The sequence below is a fragment of the Procambarus clarkii genome, chromosome 8 (genome assembly GCF_040958095.1).
Source record: "Procambarus clarkii isolate CNS0578487 chromosome 8, FALCON_Pclarkii_2.0, whole genome shotgun sequence".
Taxonomy (NCBI): Eukaryota; Metazoa; Arthropoda; class Malacostraca; order Decapoda; family Cambaridae; genus Procambarus; species Procambarus clarkii.
Window position 1 is genome coordinate 13,747,568 of NC_091157.1, and position 20,885 is coordinate 13,768,452.

Sequence of the window (20,885 nt, forward strand, 5' to 3'; positions counted from 1 at the left end):
TGCAGTTACACCTCCACAGATCTCCAGTATCATTTATTGATACTGGTGATGGCTCAAAAGGGCCACCACGTACGAGCTATTCATGCCCGTGCCACCTTTTGGGTGGCTTCATCTTCATCATAACACATTAACAAGGGAAACATCTCCCGTCACGCAGGGTGCATTCGCACCTCCACAGATCTCCAGTATCAGCTCTTGATACTGGTAATGGCTCAAAAGGGCCACCACTTACAGGCTATTCATGCCCGTGCCACCTTTTGGGTGGCCTAATCTTCATCAATCATCAATCAGGCAGTGTCAGAGTCGTGGAAGGTTGCTAATGTGGTACCAATTATTAAGAAAGGAGATAGATCACTTGCATCAAACTATCGGCCAATTAGCCTAATGTCTATTGTGGGAAAGTTACTTGAATCGATAATTGCAAATACCATTCGTTTTCGTCTTCAAAAACATAAATTAATAAACGAGTCACAACATGGTTTTACAAATGCCCGTTCATGTGTAACAAATTTGCTATCTTTTTGTTCCAGCATAGTAAACAGTTGATAGTGGTAAGATTTGCGATGTTATGTACCTTGACTTTAGCAAAGCTTTTGATACAGTTCCACATGAAAGACTGATTAAAAAGATAGAGGCTCATGGTACTGGGGGTGCCATATTAAGATGGATTAGGTCATGACTACACCAAAGGAAACAGAGAGTTAGTATAAATGGGGTTAAGTCAGAGTGGGGAAAAAACTGAGATGTGTTATATACACAACTATATTCTACCCACTTCAAGACTCCGAACCAATATAGAAGCATCAAGAGGAAGTATGGGGCAATAGGCCTTCTGCAGTTACTTCCATTCTTATGTTCTCATATCCAATTAATACCCAAAGTTTCGTGTTTTGTCTTGTGTTTGACACAAGTTTGTTCACCTCACCCAAAACTGTTGTACCATATCACCTCACCCACGAGTATAATGCGAGAATAAGTATGGACAAATTTGCGTGTTTACAAGCCGTTGAGTCAGCAAGCCCTTGAGTTGCTTCGCCAGTCTGGCGAAGCTTCGCTTCGTGGGTGTGGAGATACCCACACCCACGTACAGACTGGCGAAGCGACTCAACGGCCTGCTGACTCCTTATGTTCCTTGCGCCTTCAGCCTGAAGTCTCCAAAGGAATTTGTTGACTTACTGCGGGGAACACGGGCCACAGGGATAAGAGCCTCGTTGGACGTAGAATCACTGTTTACCAACATACCTGTGGATGAAACAATCGGGATGATAGCTGACAGAGTATATCATGATCCGCCCCTGTACTCCTCTTGACATACCAGAAAACATTCTAAGGAAACTACTCCAAGCTTGTACTAAAGAGGCACCCTTCTTGAGCCCGGATGGGCACATGTATAAGCAAGTAGATGGAGTTGCCATGGGTTCTTCCCTAGGTGTCCTGTGTGCGAACTTCTACATGGGTACCATCGAACAGAAGGTCTTAGTCGACATGAACTTGAAACCGGCCATATACTGCAGGTATGTTGACGACATTTTTACACAGGTACCTGATGTCAGACATCTGCAGGAGCTGAAGGAGGCATTTGAGCAGAATTCTGTGTTGCGTTTCACTTACGAGATGGAGAAGGATGGGAAGCTGCCCTTTCTAGATGTAACAGTCATGGAAAGGAGCGGAGGTTTCCACACTGCAGTCTACACTAAGGAAACAAACATAGGAATGTGCCTCAATGCCAACAGTGACTGCCCAGACAGGTACAAGAGGAGTGTTGTTAACGCTTATGTCGACCATGCTCTCTGCCACAGCTCAGGATGGAAGCAAGTCGATGAAGAACTTTGTAGGGAAAGGCAGGTCCTAGTCAACAACGGCTTCTCCAATGGTTTCGTTGAAGACCAAAGGATCCAAAGGATACCTGATCATCCAGGTTGTGACTCATACGTCAGGCTGCGAGCAGCCGCGTCCAACAGCCTGGTTGATCAGTCCGGCAACCAGGAGGCCTAGTCGACGACCGGGCCGTGGGGATGCTAAGCCCCGGAAGCACCTCAAGGTAACCTCAAGATAAGACATCATAAGAAGGAAGGTGAAACGCCATGCAACCTCTAAAGAGACAACTAACACAACACATGAACCCCCTATTAGACTTTTTTACAGGAACTTCTTTTCCACAGCTCATAAAACGGAGGAAAGGGTCCTGAAAGATATTGTTAATAGAAACGTTATCCCTACAGACAAAAATCAGAAGATACAATTGACGATTTACTATAAAACCAAAAAAAAGGCCAACCTACTCACGAGAAACTCTCCAGACACAAAGAAGAACGCTGTGAAAGAGACCAACGTCGTCTATGCCTTCAAATGCCCACTTGGGGACTGTAAGCCTCAAAGAACTCAGTATTTAGGCAAGACAACATCTGTTTCCAGGCGATTAACGATGCATAAGCAACAGGGCTCCACTAAGGAACATATAATCTCTTCCCACAACCAGACCATCACCAGAGAAGTCTTAACAAACAACACAGAAATCATCGATAGATACAGCGATAGCAGGCAGCTTGACATCTGCGAGGCACTACACATCAAGAAGTCAACACCAGCAATCAACAGCCAATTAATGCACAACTATATTCTACCCACTTCAAGACTCTGCACCAGTATAGAAGCATCAAGAAATATGGGCCAATAGGCCCTTCGCAGTTACTTCCATTCTTCCCTTTAATTTACCCAATTTATACCCATTGCACCATGTTCTGTCTTGTGTTGAAAGTTTGCTCTATCTTGTGTTGAAAGTTTTGTTCACCTCATCCAAAACTGTTGTAACATATCACCTCACCCAAATGCGGGTATATAAGATAAAAGCTGTTTAAATGATAGCCCCTTCTCTTCAACTGTTTAATGGAAAGAATAATGAGGTTGAAACTTCCACATCACTGCAGGCTGCTAAAGTACGCGGACGACTTTGTTATCATCATAAAAGGAAAGGATGCGGCGCGCCTTGCCTTGCACCTTGCACCCAAATGCTTAGACTGCATCAGTAAAGAGGCAAAACAGATTGGGATCGAACTCAACTCCTCAAAGTCAAAAGCCATGCTCATAAAAATAGCGAAGCCCAACATCCAACTCACAGTACAGGGTCAACCAATTGAATGAGTCGACACCTATCAGTACCAAGGAATCATCCTGGACACACACATGAATTTTAATGCTGAGGTCACTTACTTGAGAGAGCGAACTGCGGCCGGACGGCAATCCTCAGGTCGCTAACCTCCCTTTCTGGAGGAGCCAATCTGCAAGTCCTTCGCACATACGATATACAGGCAGTCAGATCAGTGATCGATTATGCCGCACCTGCACTCACAAATCTATCACACCAACAGTGGAAAAAGCTTGAAGTTGCCCAAAACAATGCTATGAGAGCCGCACTGGGAGTCCCCATGTGGACCAGGCTTGAAACTCTTAGACTGGAGACGGGTTTGCCCTATCTACAAGAAAGAATATCACAAAGGACAGCTACAATTATCAGTAAGATAATTATTTCTTCTGATCCAATCCCAGTATGGCAGGCCTTGGTGGTTGGACTAGGCCAAAACAATGGAAACTCTTGGGCTGCAAGAGCAGGAAAAGTCGTAAACAGACTACATTTAAAAAGCATGATTCTTGATAGAGAGGGTGATCATCCACACCCAAATTGCACTCCTTCCGCACCGTGGGAAGAGCCTACTTTCAAAATTGTAATAGAAAGTCTCCCAATGAAAAAGGCTGCCTATGATCCGACAATCCTAAGGCGCATAATAGAAGAGCAAATGTATAGCATAGCAGTAGCAGGAGCCACCCACATCTTCACAGACGGATCGGTGGACACAGAATATGAGAGTGCTGGCGCTGCTCTTTGTGTCGGAAAATCCGACACCATTTAATAATATCATACAGGCAGATAATATTGCTGTGTTGTATACACAAGTTAACCCATAGAAAATGTAACTTGTAGTGGAATTTCCATCTATAGAAAACGGGATATCATTACCACATACTATTATAAATTCACCACCTATTATGGTGGGAATTATTCTTAAATACATTAGTCTTTGGACTTTACCATCATAAAAACGTCTCATATAAATTAACTTAATTATCAATATTAAAATAGAGTAAATGTGACCCTTCTATCACTTTCTGATATCTGGACAATGTAGGCCAGTAGCGTCAGTGAGGAGGGAGTGGTCAGCCATTGTTATTATTGTACTTAGACCAGAGGCACACGGGAGCAATACGGCTCCTCTTAATTTTACTTGGACGAAGTGTTATGGAAACCAAAGGTGTACCATTATCAACACGCTGTCAACAAATACAAGCTAAGTGTTCTGCCGAAACCCATTTATCTAATCATTTTTGGCCATTAATGTCAGTAGATAGGGTGGGCCGGTTAGAATACGAGATCGCCTCATACTAAAAGTAATTAAGCCTAGGTCTTTATGGTTCAATGTACAGTGTTTTCTCTGATATAGCTGTCATATATTAGGATTCTGGCTTCATAGCTAGCGCCCTTTTGACAGGTCAAGACGAGGAAGCATGCTTTGTGTACCAGTTACTGGGTGATGGAAGCTACCTCAAAGAGGATAATTTGGTGTCTACATCCTGGTTATACCTGGTGGACTAAGGCCTGCTGTACAATAAGATAAGGAACCTCTTCAATGTACACTAATGTGTAGTTAATACTGTAGTTTGATTGGCTGCATATATATAAATTTAATATAAACCACCCCTAATGTGTAGAGGATCGATTTGTGAGATTATTGCAGAAATACAGTCCACTTAACATCATACAAATTGCTATCGAAGTATACAAATTAATGTAGATATAAATTCATATAAATTAAATAAATATAAATCTCACAGGTCGGTTCCCACATTATTTGGTCATCTTCGAACCGGATGACAGATTATTGGTCCTATGAACCCACATTATTGGTCATCTGCGAGTCGGATGACAGATTATTTGGTCATCTTAGTACCGGATGAACCAGTTAACCAGTGGATTCATTAAATATACTAGTGCAGTGTGATTTATACAAAGCCAGCAGTCAAAGACAGCGGAGTAGCCTCGTGCGAGCTCAGGAGTCCCCCTCAGTTCAGTTCAGCCTCATCAGCGGTTTCAGGGACACCCACAGATATTTGGTGGCGTGTTATTCTGTGAGATGACAGCGCTAATATTGAAGCCAGCCAAATTAGTGGCTGTGCCTTCGCGAGATTGTTCACGGATTTCGTGGTGTTAAATTTCGCGAGAGATTATCCACGAATTTTGTGGAGTTTATTTCGCGAGGTCACTAATAATATTTAATACTTCTTGATAATATTAGAAGTTTCATAGAGGCTATTATCAATAATTGTGTATATTATTTCTCCAAAATAGAGAATTATTTAATATATATTGCACTAGTGTTCACAATATAATTTTTACCAACTGCCAACCCACAACAGGGTAGGATATTACCACTGACTAGTTGAACTATTTATTGTTCATCCTAGTCCCATTACCATAGTCTAGTTGTACTATATTAAACAACCTAGCACCATTAATGAATGGTGCAGACCCTATTTTGAGTGTAAATTTTATCAACTCGAGTTGAGTTGTGTATATATAATAATTTACTTATGATCATTACACCTTTGAGTGATTAATTAGTGTCTATACCATCCTAGGGTGATATAGAAGAGCTAACCTAAAGGTACTTCCATGACACTGGTTTATCACTCAAATCATTAGTGTGTATGATTGTATATATATAATGTGTATTAATTTTAAGTGCTAACCTCTAGTAGAGGTAGGATTACAGCCTAGCGAGTGCAGAAATTTTACCCTAGGCTACCATCAGTGCTTGTTCAGTATTATGAGCGACCCAAGTACAAGTCCCACAAGGCTTCACCAACTAGCCAGTATGGATAATGCAGGGAGAATGAAAAGAACCCTTGCAGGTCTTAAAGGCCACTTAACAAGACAGATCAAGAAATGTGAAGATTTGTCACAACAATCTCAAGTTGATTATGCTGACCTGGAAAGCTATTATCAAGCAGCTGCAGGTAAATTTGAGCAAATCAAATGCCAAATAGCTCTCCTTGTGGGGACAGACTACTACCATCAATTCATTGGTAGCCCTACTAAATATCAGGGCATAACCATGTTAAATTCTACAGGAGGTAAATTACTCTCAGGCCCAATATCAAGCCTGGGAATCTAATTATCTATGGCTGCAGATAAACAATACCAGTAGAAATCTAAATTTGTCAGCTGATTATATTTCTCCAGTAGCATTATACTAAGGAGATGTGAGGGATCTAGATCCCTCAGCTAGTTTTCCTAGTTTCTAGATTAGGCTAGTCACTCTAGAAACTGAAGCTTTCAAAATAACATATGCTTGTTGGGTGTTGAATGAAAGCTTATGTTATGGACTATCATTTGTGAGTAGTTAGAGGTCTGTGATTGCTCTGTAGAGAGAATTACAGAAATTTTCCTGTTTCTGTGAAATAGGATGAGGAGGTATTTGACTAAAACCGTTAGAGGTGGGGGGGAGTGGAGTGAACGTCGCCCCCCCCCCACATGGGAGACATCACGCCACTGTCCTTAGGCCTCCCCCTCCTTGTGACATCACAGGACGCCCGAGGGTGACGGAGGTCTGTGATTGGTTTAGGCATGTGTGCTCCAAGCCTAGTTTTGGCGCGAAGAGCTGTGGTTGGAAGCGGCATCTTGGTAGTGTGCCGGCTTCGAGCTGATTGGTCAAGACAAAGTAGGGAGGAGGTATGGGTATTTGAGTTTCCCTGCCCGCCAGGGAGGCAGTTTGAATTGGGCGGCCAGCGGAGGAAGAAGTGTCTGGTGGAGGTGGCACGCCGGCCACCTCCACCCCAAGTTAATCGCTTCTGTCGTCCAAATTACTCATCGAATATGGCACTCCTGCCATCAGGGGTTGTGTCAAGGCCCAATTAGGTGAATTAGGGCCAAGGATTTACGGAAGGAACAGTAAAAAGCTAAAGAGACAGTTGAATGTGTCCACACATGAGGCAGCTGGCAGAGCCTCATGGTGTAACAGGTGGGTCGAGTATCCTGTCTAGTGGCAATGGACAATTGGTGTTGGGCAGTGTAAGTGAGTGTGATATTACAGGCCCATGTTGGACTTTGCATTCCGCCAGGCTGCGTCAGTGTGGGGACGCCGCCGGCCATTGTCACCCCCAGCCGCGTGGGTACTCCTGTGGGCGGCAGTCTGCCAGCCTGAGGCACCCATGTGCGCGCCCACCCGCGCCGCCCACCTTGGCCAGCTGCTTGGGGGGGTGGCCACCCACCCAGGCCACCCGCACTGCCAAACCCCATCCCACCCCGCGCGCTCGCTCAGCCGGGTGGGGCGCTATGACGTCATGCACTACCCGTGGCCACCCCCAGGCCACCCAGCCGCCTGCCCGCGCACCGGCTACCACCACCCCATCTCCCCCCTTCTCAGCTCGGGAGGGGCGCTGTGGGCCACGCGGTGGCCACATGCCTTGGCCACTTTTCCGGGACAGCCTAGGGCCACATCTTGTCGACGCATGAGGAGCAAGCAGCTAGTGTGGTAGTGACTTGGGAAATGAGGAAAAAATAAAGGGAAGAGGGCAGTAGAAATGAGTACTATTACAGTGTGATGCATACCGGTGGAAATTCACGGTAAGAGTTGTCTCAGAGCCTCGCCAGGCTAGAGAAGCAGCTGAGTGACAGCTGTCAGTAGGGTCCAGGTGATTGATAACGCAGTACCTGGAGATGGATATTATACACGGGACCACACTGTAGTATCATAATGTATATATAGTAGACTGACTAGAGTATGTAACCGGTCAGTGTAGAGATTTACCATATAAGTGATCCAGCCTGTCGATTCTATATAATCGTTCAGACTGGATTAATGCCATAGAGTACCGTAAAATTATAATCATTAGAGGTAAGCAGGCCCGGTTGCAGTGATGCCAATGGGGGGCCCCTGAGGTCTGTGTAGTTAGTTAAATTTACTTGATGATATAATTTTCATTGATTATGTGAATGCCATTTCTATGTGTTCATTTGCATGTTTATGTACTGTGTTGTGTGGTGAGTCAGCAGATGTGATTGCTGACTGATTGCCTAATGATGTCATTAGCATGTGGGGTATGCTGACGGCATCATTATGTTGCAGGTTTGTGCAGTATTGTATTCAGTTTATACGATATTATTGCCCCAGGAACTGTGTTGAGGGTTTAAGGGACCTCTAGGATTATTCAGGGGAATTCACAGTACTTAATGAGAGCAGGCAATTGATGGGTTAATTGCCTTGCTGAGGTAAGTGTGTGTGTTCACAGTAGTCCTTTGCAATCGGGTGCAAGAAAAAGAGGGGGGCAGTAATATTCGTATACTCTTGTGTGTTGCACAACCGTGTGTCATTATTGTGTGGGCACAGTAATTAGCGAGCTGCAGTAGCCGCAACCATATGTGGGCAGTGCTTTTATGATGTTGCATGCCATTGTAGTGTGACCTATGTAACGCTGGGGTTACTTTGTTTCTTTAAGTTGTGTTGAGGACTTAAGGATTCAGTGAGTTAATTAAGTAAGGGGTAATTAACTGGATAAGGGGTGCACACTTAGTATTGTGGAGTGAGTGAGGGCTGTTATGAGAGAAAACAGTGTTGAGCTTGAGTGAGATACGTCTCGGGAGCAATTAATTGTCCGTGTGACAACTAATTGACCACTCTAGCTATTATGTAATTAGCCTTCTCATCATGAATTCACGTAGTGGGAGAGGATCTGTCAGTATTTGTGTTAACGTAATATGCTCGAGACTAATTACCTTTCTGGGGTATAGCAATTAGTGGCTCAGGTTAATTAGTGGAGTAATTAACATTGGAGAGCTCCGATGACTCGGTAAAGCGAGGTCATGGAGCTAGCATAAATCGTTGTATTAATCATATCCTGTCTGAGGACAGTGGATTAGTGGCACATCTTGTTAATTAGGGTAATTAACTCCTTTCCCGTGAATTCACAGTGTTTGATGAGACCTGCTTAGGCAGTGCGGAGTGAGACGTATTTATGGATGATTAATTATCGGTCCTGGTGACAGTTAATTAATTGCTCAGTATTAATTAAGGGAATTAATTAGGGTAATTAACACTCACTAGTAATTTTTTGACACAGACTGTGGAGAAGCTACCAAGTTAGGGTAGGCTTAGTTAATGTAACTCAATGGGGATGTAATTAGTGGTCCGTTTGACCTTAATTGAGAATTACTCACTGAATACTTGCAAGGAGTCAAGTGTGATGTAATATAAGTTTGAGTTATTGTTAACAAGAGAGAGACAAGTGTTAAAGATTAACGTAGAGTATCATCATGTTGTTGTCTAGTGTGAGACAATTGTTTGTGATTACCGTAGTACTTTGTTGCTGACTGCTGCGATCAGTCAATTAACGTAATTAATCACTTAAGGCAATTTCTTTTGGTTCTCGTCTGGTGACGAGAGTAGAGTCATCTAGGGATTTGTGGAGCTGTGTCCCAGAATCCCGCCTTGCCTGTCTTTGTTACTGTTTACAACAGTGCAACTTCTTGTAGGGAGTTGCAAAGAGTGTTCACACTGGGTTGTGATAGAGGGGAGTCACTGTTGGACTACCCTCCTAGTTACGTGGGTCTCTCCTGGGGGGCGGGAGGACCCCTAAGTTTGTGATTATAGTAGCTGTCAGGGAAACCGAGACACTATTGATTGCATGCTTGTGTCTTTGTCTTCAGTGGATATCCTTCATTTGTTCAGTTAGTTCATGTTGTCAGCCCGAAATGTCAGCAAGATGGAGCCTGCCGTCACTTCTCGAGGGGCTGTTGAATAGCTGTGTTGCAAATGCCACTTGATGTACAATAACGTAACCATTCGCTGTGGTGTAACTTAGTCTGTGATATTTTTCTTTGATTTGCAATATTGCGTCATCAGTGGGCACACCTGTGTTCAGGTTAGTTCAGTATGCAGCCTCACAGCAAGGGTTGCTATTTAGCTGTTTGTTATCGTGCCACTGGATGGACATTAACGTAACGTAAACTCGGTAATGTGGTAGTTAGTCTCTTGTTATTAATAAATTGTTATGTTATAGAAAACGGTCTTTGATGTCAACCCTTCAACCATATTGTTCCACCATATTTCTGCATATTATTAAATGTTGATGTGATCTTGATATGACGGCTGTTCTTGGGAATTCGAATTCCAATTCATAGCGCCACATCAAATATAAATATTTGATTGTGAGAACCCGTCAGTTACCCTTTATTAGTTTTAACATCCTGTTTAACTAGGAGCCAGCGGCCTATTGTGGACAGGTTTTCACCCTTGGTGGTGGAGGCCTGGCGGTTTGCTCCCGCTTTTCCTTTTTCTATTGGACTCATGCTTAACTGCCGTGAGCAGACTTTAAACTTGTAGTCCACCTCCTAAGGGAGGTAGGCGTAGAGAAAAATCTCACAGGAGATTACAGCTGACTATACCAACAGAAGTTGATGTTAGTATCATCATTTAAAGCTGAAGATGAGTTCATGAGGCCTCAGTGGCAAATCAGTGAACAGTAGCCTAAACAGCTACAAGTCACTGCGACCAATGTCACTGAACCCATTGCAGTCTCAGAACCATACTTTACTTTAATGATGAGCTATTCAATCTTCTGAATCAATTAACTAAATTAAACCCCAATAAATCTGATGACTGATTTGATACATTTATTATTTAATCAAGATGTATTCCATGGGCCTCAGTGTTTATATATCAGTGACCAGTTACCTGAACAAGCTTCACGTTATATCTAATGTCACTGATCTCACTGCAGTCCCTGAATCATACTTGACTGTAGTACTTGATCACATCCAGTCTTCTGGGTTAAATAATATGTAATTAGGCTTGAATTTTAGCCTTTCAAGAGTTAACAGGGAAATGAAATCGCATTAGACTTCTAACCCCTGCATCTCTAGTACGGGACATCCGTCCTGTACGAACAGACGCACAAATGTGTGAGTACTAACTACTAACATCAAATTAATCTAATAATTCAAAGGAGGAGTATCGGTGTTCGTCTGTTTTGAAGAGGACTTCGACCCGTGAGCAGCCCCCCGGGGAATTATGTCGGAAAATCTGACACCATTTAATAATATCATACAGGCAGATAATATTGCTGTGTTGTATACACAAGTTAACCCATAGAAAATGTAACATGTAGTGCAATTTCCGTCTATAGAAAACGGGATATCATTACTACATACTATTATAAATTCACCACCTATTATGGTGGGAATTATTCTTAAATACATTAGTCTTTGGACTTTACCATCATAAAAACATCTCATATAAATTAACTTAATCATCAATGTTAAAATAGAGTATATGTGACCCTTCTATCACTTTCTGATATCTGGACAATGTAGGCCAGTAGCGTCAGTGAGGAGGGAGTGGTAAGCCATTGTTATTATTGTACTTAGACCAGAGGCACACGGGAGCAATACGGCTCCTGTTAATTTTACTTGGACGAAGTGTTATGGAAACCAAAGGTGTACCATTATCAACACGCTGTCAACAAATACAAGCTAAGTGTTCTGCCAAAACCCATTTATCTAATCATTTTTGGCCATTAATGTCAGTAGATAGGGTGGGCCGGTTAGAATACGAGATCGCCTCATACTAAAGGTAATTAAGCCTAGGTCTTCATTGTTCCATGTACAGTGTTTTCTCTGATATAGCTGTCATATATTAGGATTCTGGCTTCATAGCTAGCGCCCTTTTGACAGGTCAAGACGAGGAAGCATGCTTTGTGTACCAGTTACTGGGTGATGGAAGCTACTTCAAAGAGGAAAATTTGGTGTCTACATCCTGGTTATACCTGGTGGACTAAGGCCTGCTGTACAATAAGATAAGGAACCTCTTCAATGTACACTAATGTGTAGTTAATACTGTAGTTTGATTGGCTGCATATATATAAATTTAATATAAACCCCCCCTAATGTGTAGAGGATCGAGTTGTGAGATTATTGCAGAAATACAGTCCACTTAACATCATACAAATTGCTATCGAAGTATACAAATTAATGTAGATATAAATTCTATATAAATTCATATAAACTAAATAAATATAAATCTCACAGGTCGGTTCCCACACTTTGCACGGCCAGCGTACAGGCATATTGGAGACTGGGAGGACTAGTATCATCAACCCAAACTGAGCTGTTTGCCATACAACAGGCATTCGCATATGTGATTGCAGAAAACACTCAAAATGCAATCATACACACAGACTCAAAAGCTGCACTTCAAATACTAGGACAAAAACAGTGGAAAGATAACGTGGAAATAATTACCATTTTGTATCTTGGAGCAGTCTCTAAAGGCAAAGGACTCAACATAACCTTAAACTGGATCCCATCCCATATTGGAATCCCATTAAATGAGAAAGCTGATGAAATTGCTAAATTGGCAGTTCGTCATCCAGTGATACATAAAACAATTCAACCCAGCCTAGAGAACATAAAAAACATCACCAAAAAACTCTCACATCTCAACCAAGCCGACCTGCACCAGAGAATAGCTGAAGGTTCGCCATCTGCAACATGGTATCTTCAGGTAACCAAATTAGAAAGGTTAAATATTCCAAAAGGAATCCACCGGGAAATAGCAGTTAGGCTATATAGACTACGTCTAGGTTACAGATGCAACTGGGAGATTGGTGAACCCCGACAGAGAGAGTGCATCTTCTGCCAAACTGTCACAGAAAAGCCATTGCTTCACTATCTTCTGGAGTGTGAAGCAACCAATGACCTTAGAAGAGCTTTAAGAGTTCCTGAATCATGCAGTGGCCACCCTGAAGCCATCTTCTTATCTTGAGGTTATCTTGAGATGATTTCGGGGCTTTAGTGTCCCCGCGGCCCGGTCCTCGACCAGGCCTCCACCCCCAGGAAGCAGCCCGTGATAGCTGACTAACACCCAGGTACCTATTTTACTGCTAGGTAATAGGGGCATAGGGTGAAAGAAACTCTGCCCATTGTTTCTCGCCGGTGCCTGGGATCGAACCCAGGACCACAGGATCACAAGTCCAGCGTGCTGTCCGCTCGGCCGACCGGCTCCCACATCACAGCCACATTAGGCCATCAACACAGCCACTCTCCTGGTCAACAAAGGTGTCAAGCAGCTGGACACCCTCATAAAGACTGTGAAGCAGTATCCTCCCCCCGCGATAACAGCTTGATGGTTAAATGCAACCTCAGAATACTGAGAAAAAAAAATTTGTACCACTTACGGGCTATTCATGCCCGTGCCACCTCTTGGATGGCTTAATCTTCATCAATCATCAATCACTAGGCTATCCCTAATCGTCGCTGTGCCTTTCTCCCAAACGTTGGTCACAGAGGCAATCATTGTCTTTTTACTGTTTCTTTACACACAGAAATCACAGTAGCGTGATGCATTTTCTTCCTTGTTCCTGCTGTAAGATCTCGTCTTCCATCGGAGCCTCGTTTACCTTGTTTGTGGTTTCCGGCTTAGAATCTCTCACACGGGGCTTCACGAGACATAGAGAGGAACCAGCATTGTGGATGCCTCGATAATTGCAGCAAGATGGCAAAATGTTTTCTCCTTTGTCAATCCTGACTACACTGTTGCCTGTCATGCTTCTTTCCATAAGACTGACATTTGGGGTCAAATTGACATTTCCAACCCATATGTCCCCAGCGAGAACACTTTATGCATAATGTAGACTCCTCAAAATATTATGCCACTTTCCTATATCATGCAGCTGCTCTTGTTGGATTAATGTTGGGTTTGATGTGCAGGGCTTCAGTTACTTCATATTCTAGTAAGTAATGCAATAGTGGCGCCTCTGCATCTGTTCCACAGATAGGACACTCGTTAACTAGTGTGTTTATTACCTCCCAGCAGCACTTGTAACCAAGTCTGAGTCTATGTATAGCTACTGCAATGTCCGGATATCTTTATGCCAGGCTTGAGAGAGGAGTACCCAGAGGCTTGTTAGTACCACATCGCAGTACCACATCCTTCTGCTATTTTGGCTCTGTGACGACATTTGATAGTTGAGAATATTTTATTTTTGATTTGCTCCCTAATCTGTGAAAAACGTGGGGGTATTTTAACCTGTACAACAGGTAGAGCAGTGGCAGTTTTTGCTAGTGAGTCTACCTTTTCATTACCATCTATGCCAATGGTACTTGGTTTCCAATTTAGGGTGATTAACATCCCTAGATTGTGTGCTTCTTTTCCTATACTGTAGCATTTCTATGATGAGTTGTATATTATCTCTGTGCTGGTTGGATAATAATGCCTGGAACGAAGATTTAGAGTTGGTATGAATGATGACATCATATAAATTCTTCCCAATTGTATAATTTATAGCCTCCTGCAGGGCATATAATTATGTTTGCAATGTTGACCATGAAGATTCATGCTCCAGTAAGCTTCATGGTTGTTAGTCTAAACTGCTGCTGCAGCATACTCTCTGTCGGTCTTAATATGTTTTCCATTTGTTATTCCATGATTTTTTGGAGCCTCTGCGAGTCATATGCTGATTTTTTAAATAATAATTCTTCAACTGGTATTTTCCTCACTACACCTTCCATTATTAGTATCAAGACACAATCGGAGCTCCAGCTAACATACCCTCTCACTCTGTCTGCGCCTGACTGTTGAATAACAACCACACGTTCAAGAATTCTCACAGATCATGTATCAGCATTTATGTTTGTTAAATTACATGGACCTCTTCCAGTTCAGTGGAATCTTGAGCCATATGTTTACCACAGGCTGCGGTACCGCAGATCGGCACCAGGACAAGAATTGCTTCAGACCCCAAAACACCGATTACACTTAACTTTGTGGAAACTATTGTAAAACTTTTCACAGGTTGTATTTTGTGAGCACTAAGTGTTTTAACTTACACTACACCCAGAAATCACAATAGCGCGATGTATCAAATGATTAAATTCTTATACCATGTCGTAGCTCAGTCGATTAAGGAGCCTCTGGGATGCTCTCGGACGTAGGTTCGAATCCTCGTCACGGCCCTTGTGGATTTGTTAATTTGTTTTAACTTCTTAAATTTATAAATACATGATTGATGGTTTTTCTGTAGTTATTTGATAATTATATTTTATGATAATTAGTGAGTACAAACACTAAATCCTTAATCGTGTAACATATAGAAACAGGATAGGAAATGACTGACTTTTGTCTGGCCCAGTGGCTAGGCTGTGTGGGAAGAAGAGAAAGGAAATTAAGAGCAAGTATTGGCAGGAGTTTACTGCTGATATCCTTCAAAGAATAAAAGTCTACATAACATTATCCACTCTATCCTTATACAGAAACATGATGTTGAGGACACGGGCCAACACGATCCATTGACTTTAGGGATAAGGGTGATCATAGCCTTTTTTTCCATTTACTGGGAATCTTGCCTCCTTTGTAACTAATATTAATGAGGTCTTGCAAGGACCTTTTCTCAATAACAGCTAGTTCGTGATTTCATAAGTTCCTCCTTCCTCCCCATGGGCTGAAGATTTCTAGCTTTGTCATAATATTTCATCTCGAGTAATGTCTATGCAAGTGACATCCACACTGATTCTTGCTGTAAATGTGATTTTGTGTCTTTGATCTTTCCAAGAATCTTATGACTCTCGCTAAAACTTGCAGTAAACTAATTTTGGCAACTTCTGCCAATATATGAAATTTGCAATTCTATGTGGGTCAGAATCTGCAACAAAATTGTGCCTATTATTCCTTACTTTATTTGCATCTTGCAAGTTTTTTCAAGTTTCTTTCATTCATCTTTTTTCAAGATGAACACAAACAACTTTCGCGATTATCGACTCAAGCTTTTTTCCAACAATAAACTTTACGCTAATTGGTTAATTAGTCGACGCAAGTGATTTATCTCATATCTTGATAATCGATACCACATTAGCAACCCTCAACGACTAATGTACTAGCTAATGATCTATTGAATATGCCAAAGAGTTCACAAAGCTCTTCCTTACAGTCTTTAGCCAAAACTAACAAACATCTCGTCCGGTTCTGAAGACTTGTTTGGCTTTAATTTTTCCTTTTGTTCAATAACTCCCGCCCTGGTAACCTAAAGTTAACCTGTTCTCTTTGCTACCAATATATACTCCTTGACTTCCTAACTGACTGTTTAGAGACTCGTGACTTTCACTTTGCATATAAAACTGGTTACCTTACCTTGAGGTGCTTCCGGGGCTTAGCGTCCCCGCGGCCCGGTCGTCGACCAGGCCTCCTGGTTGCCGGACTGATCAACCAGGCTGTTGGACGCGGCTGCTCGCAGCCTGACGTACGAGTCACAGCCTGGTTGATCAGGTACTCAAAGACGTAGCATAGTCGGGTGATAGAAGAAGCTATTCACTACACATTGAAATCACAATAGTGTGATGCATCAAATGAACAAATCCATCAGGGCCGTGATGAGGGTTCGAACTTACGTCCAGGATAATCTCGGACGCGCCCTAGTCGACTGCGCCACGACACAGTAAAAGAATTGCAACCTAGAGTGCTACTGCCCTCACAAGGCTACCACAGCTTCTCCGGAGTTTCACACAATTCCCTCCAAGCACCCGGGCTCTGTCAACTAAATGTTTTACCTCTTCGCCCTCACTTCAATACACACAGAAATCACAATAAATTTCAATTTAATTATTTTTTTTTTTACCATGTGGCCATTCTTTTACCATGTCTTGGCGCAGTCGACTAGGGCGCGTCCGGGATCATCCTGGACGTAGGTTCAAACAGTCATCACGTCCCTTGCGGATTTGTTCATTTGAACAAATACTGCACATTTGTACTGCAGGTAGTGTGGGCCACCAGACCGCCAGCAGTTTGTGTGGGCCACTAGGCCACCAGCAGTTTGTGTGGGCTACCTACAGTTTGTGTGGGCCATCAGACCGCCAGCAGTTTGTGTGGGCCACCAGGCCACCTACAGTTTGTGTGGGCCATCAGACCGCCAGCAGTTTGTGTGGGCCACCAGGCCACCTACAGTTTGTGTGGGCCATCAGACCGCCAGCAGTTTGTGTGGGCCACCAGGCCGCCTACAGTTTGTGTGGGCCATCAGACCGCCAGCAGTTTGTGTGGGCCACCAGGCCGCCTACAGTTTGTGTGGGCCACTAGGCCACCAGCAGTTTGTGTGGGCCACCAGACCGCCAGCAGTTTGTGTGGGCCACTAGGCCACCAGCAGTTTGTGTGGGCCACCAGACCGCCAGGAGTTTGTGTGGGCCACCAGGCCGCCAGCAGTTTGTGTGGGCCACCAGGCCGCCAACAGTTTGTGTGGGCCACTAGGCCGCCTACAGTTTGTGTGGGCCACTAGGCCGCCAGCAGATTGTGTGGGCCACTAGGCCGCCAGCAGATTGTGTGGGCCACTAGGCCGCCTACAGTTTGTGTGGGCCACCAGGCCGCCAACAGTTTGTGTGGGCCACCAGGCCGCCAACAGTTTGTGTGGGCCACTAGGCCGCCAACAGTTTGTGTGGGCCACCAGGCTGCCAACAGTTTGTGTGGGCCACCAGGCCGCCAACAGTTTGTGTGGGCCACCAGGCCGCCAACAGTTTGTGTGGGCCACCAGGCCGCCAACAGTTTGTGTGGGCCACTAGGCCGCCTACAGTTTGTGTGGGCCACTAGGCCGCCTACAGTTTGTGTGGGCCACCAGGCCGCCAACAGTTTGTGTGGGCCACTAGGCCGCCTACAGTTTGTGTGGGCCACTAGGCCGCCTACAGTTTGTGTGGGCCACTAGGCCGCCAGCAGATTGTGTGGGCCACCAGGCCGCGTACAGTTTCCTCAGGTATTATATCTTCAAGGTATATGAGGAGACGAACAAGCGTAAGAACGCAGCGATCACAATGGCGTGATATATCAATAAAATAACTTTGAAACAATGGAATGACTTGAACCCAAAACCTGGTGATCCCCCGAGCCTTAACCAACTCGGCCACGATGGTACAAAAGTCGACCAACCCGAATAATTTTCAAGTTTAAGAATGTTAGTTCTGATTGCCTGTGTAATCAATCTTGTTCTTAAGTTGATGAGGTGGAGGGAGGGTTGCTTCTTAAAGGTATAAAAGACCTTGCGGCAGATATCACACACAGGCTGCGGCCTATATCTCTCACACACACACACACTGTACCCAGTGAACCCGGAAAATGAAAGTTGTTTTAGAGTCGTTGGTGAGGCTAGGCATTATGTGTGGTTTATTGTTCCTGTTTATGTTTGCTTTCTTACTGTGGCATATATGTAAGAAGAGACAAACAAAGTCATTGGCCAAAGACTCGGAAAAGGAGGAATTATGCGAGTGCAAAAACACTCCCTCATCTATGTGCCTTGCATGTAGAGATGACCTTTCTCGTGAGCTGAAAATGCGTGAATACATGTAATTGTTGCCACTATTAACGATTGCTCGTGTTACTTCAGAAACAGATCAAGATAACGATTACCAATTTCCAGAGTGACGCCATCTCTCTTGCACTCAGCAACGTCTACAGGAAGCCTAGAAGTGTCATTAAGCGCCGCTGCATATCCTGGACTGTGTGATGCTTCACATGCTAAGAAAATGCTAAGAAAATTCTACGTTTCTCTGGATGGTTAGTCAGGACGAAGTGATCAGTAGCCCACACTAGTGAACTTAAGAGAATATCCCCCTAGAATCTATAAATAAATCAAGATTTATTTCTAGGGTTCTAGAATAAAGGGCTACAGGTATCTCATACCGGCGTGTCTGAAGGACAAACGATTCGGGAGACATCTCCCGTCACGCAGGGTGCAGTCGCACCTCCACAGATCTCCAGTATCAGCTCTTGATACTGGTAATGGCTCAAAAGGGCCACCACTTACGGGCTATTCATGCCCGTGCCACCTTTTGGGTGGCTTAATCTTCATCAATCATCAAATCGACAAACGATTGGGCAATTAGTGGAATGATTTGGAGACTCGTCACATTTGAGTGGCTCCATTAAATACTGTTCTTGTGCTTCACTTATACTAAAATGTTTATCTGAATAAACTTTAATATTCCTCTGCTTTTTCATTAAAAACAATCCTATATATATATATATATATATATATGACATGCCATCTTCAATCTGGTGCCCCTAGGAATCACATGAGACAAGCCCATGACATTACTCTAACAAAAGAAATGTTGAACAAGAATACTTGCATAATAGATAAATCCCAAGATTCAAGAAGATTACAAATTCTTGAGGCAATTCACATAAGAATAGAGCGACCTACCATGAACACCCAAATCACGGAACTATTTACTCTACCCACCATGAGAGTAAGGACAAGACAAGAACATATCGATGCCAACACAGAAGACAATGCCCAACATAACAGGCCAATTACACTGGATTAATCTTTGTGTTTAGATAGGGATGCCTCGTATGGGCCAATAAGCCTTCTGCAGCCCCTATGTTTATCCCTTATGTATCACCCCCATGTTTTTCACCTTCATTGTATTATCACCTGACCTAATGCGGGTATAAAATCAACTAGTATTGTAAGATCTGTTCACTTGAGAATGAACCATGGAGGTTCGAAACGTCGTGCAAATTATACAAATAAGTGTAATACACTCTATAGTAAATCACTTCTTTTCTTCACCTTAAAAGTACGAAAATGAGTTTTGGAGAACTCCTATTCCAATTAAGCCCTGATGCTAAGAAAATAGTTAGACGGATAGAAGCCCTAAACCAGAAAATATTAAATACAGAATATGCGGTCATATTCAATGAAACATGTTTGAAAGAAAACCTGCTGCCAGTATACACCAATATATATATATATATATATATATATATATATATATTGATGAAGATGAAGCCACCCATATATATATATATATATATATATATATATATATATATATATATATATATGTCGTACCTAGTAGCCAGAACGCACTTTTTGGCCTACTATGCAAGGCCCGATTTGCCTAATAAGCCAAGTTTTCCTGAATTAATATATTTTCTCTATTTTTTTCTTATGAAATGATAAAGCTACCCATTTCATTATGTATGAGGTCAATTTTTTTTTATTGGAGTTAAAATTAACGTAGATATATGACCGAACCTAACCAACCCTACCTAACCTAACCTAACCTATCTTTATAGATTAGGTTCGGTTAGGTAGCCGAAAAAGGTAGGTTAGGTTAGGTTAGGTAAGTTAGGTAGTCGAAAAACAATTATTTCATGAAAACTTGGCTTATTAGGCAAATTGGGCCTTGCATAGTAGGCTGAGAAGTGCGTTCTGGCTACTAGGTACGACATATATATATATATATATATATATATATATATATATATATATATATATATATATATATATATATATATTTTGGTAGCAGTCTTTCCTGTAGACATATATTATTAAATATGACCGAAAAAGTAAGATTAATAATTCTAACACGAATTTTCTCAATCTTTCGTACATTTCTTTTCACTGTTGGTGGTAATTCAAAAATCAATTCTCCAAAATTCATTTTTATTTCTAGTCTGAAGCGACACTTGAGCGCATTTCGTAAAACTTATTACATTTTCAAAGACTTTAGTTAACATATACACAACTGAATAGAACTTACTGATTGATGAAGATTAAGCCACCCAAAAGGTGGCACGGGCATAAGTAGCCCGTAAGTGGTGGCCCTTTTGAGCCATTACCAGTATCAAGAGCTGATACTGGAGATCTGTGGAGGTGCGAATGCACCCTGCGTGACGGGAGATGTCTCCCTTGTGAATGTGTTAAGATGAAGATGAAGCCACCCAAAAGGTGGCACGGGCATGAATAGCCCGTAAGTGGTGACCCTTTTGAGCCATCACCAGTATCAATAGATGATA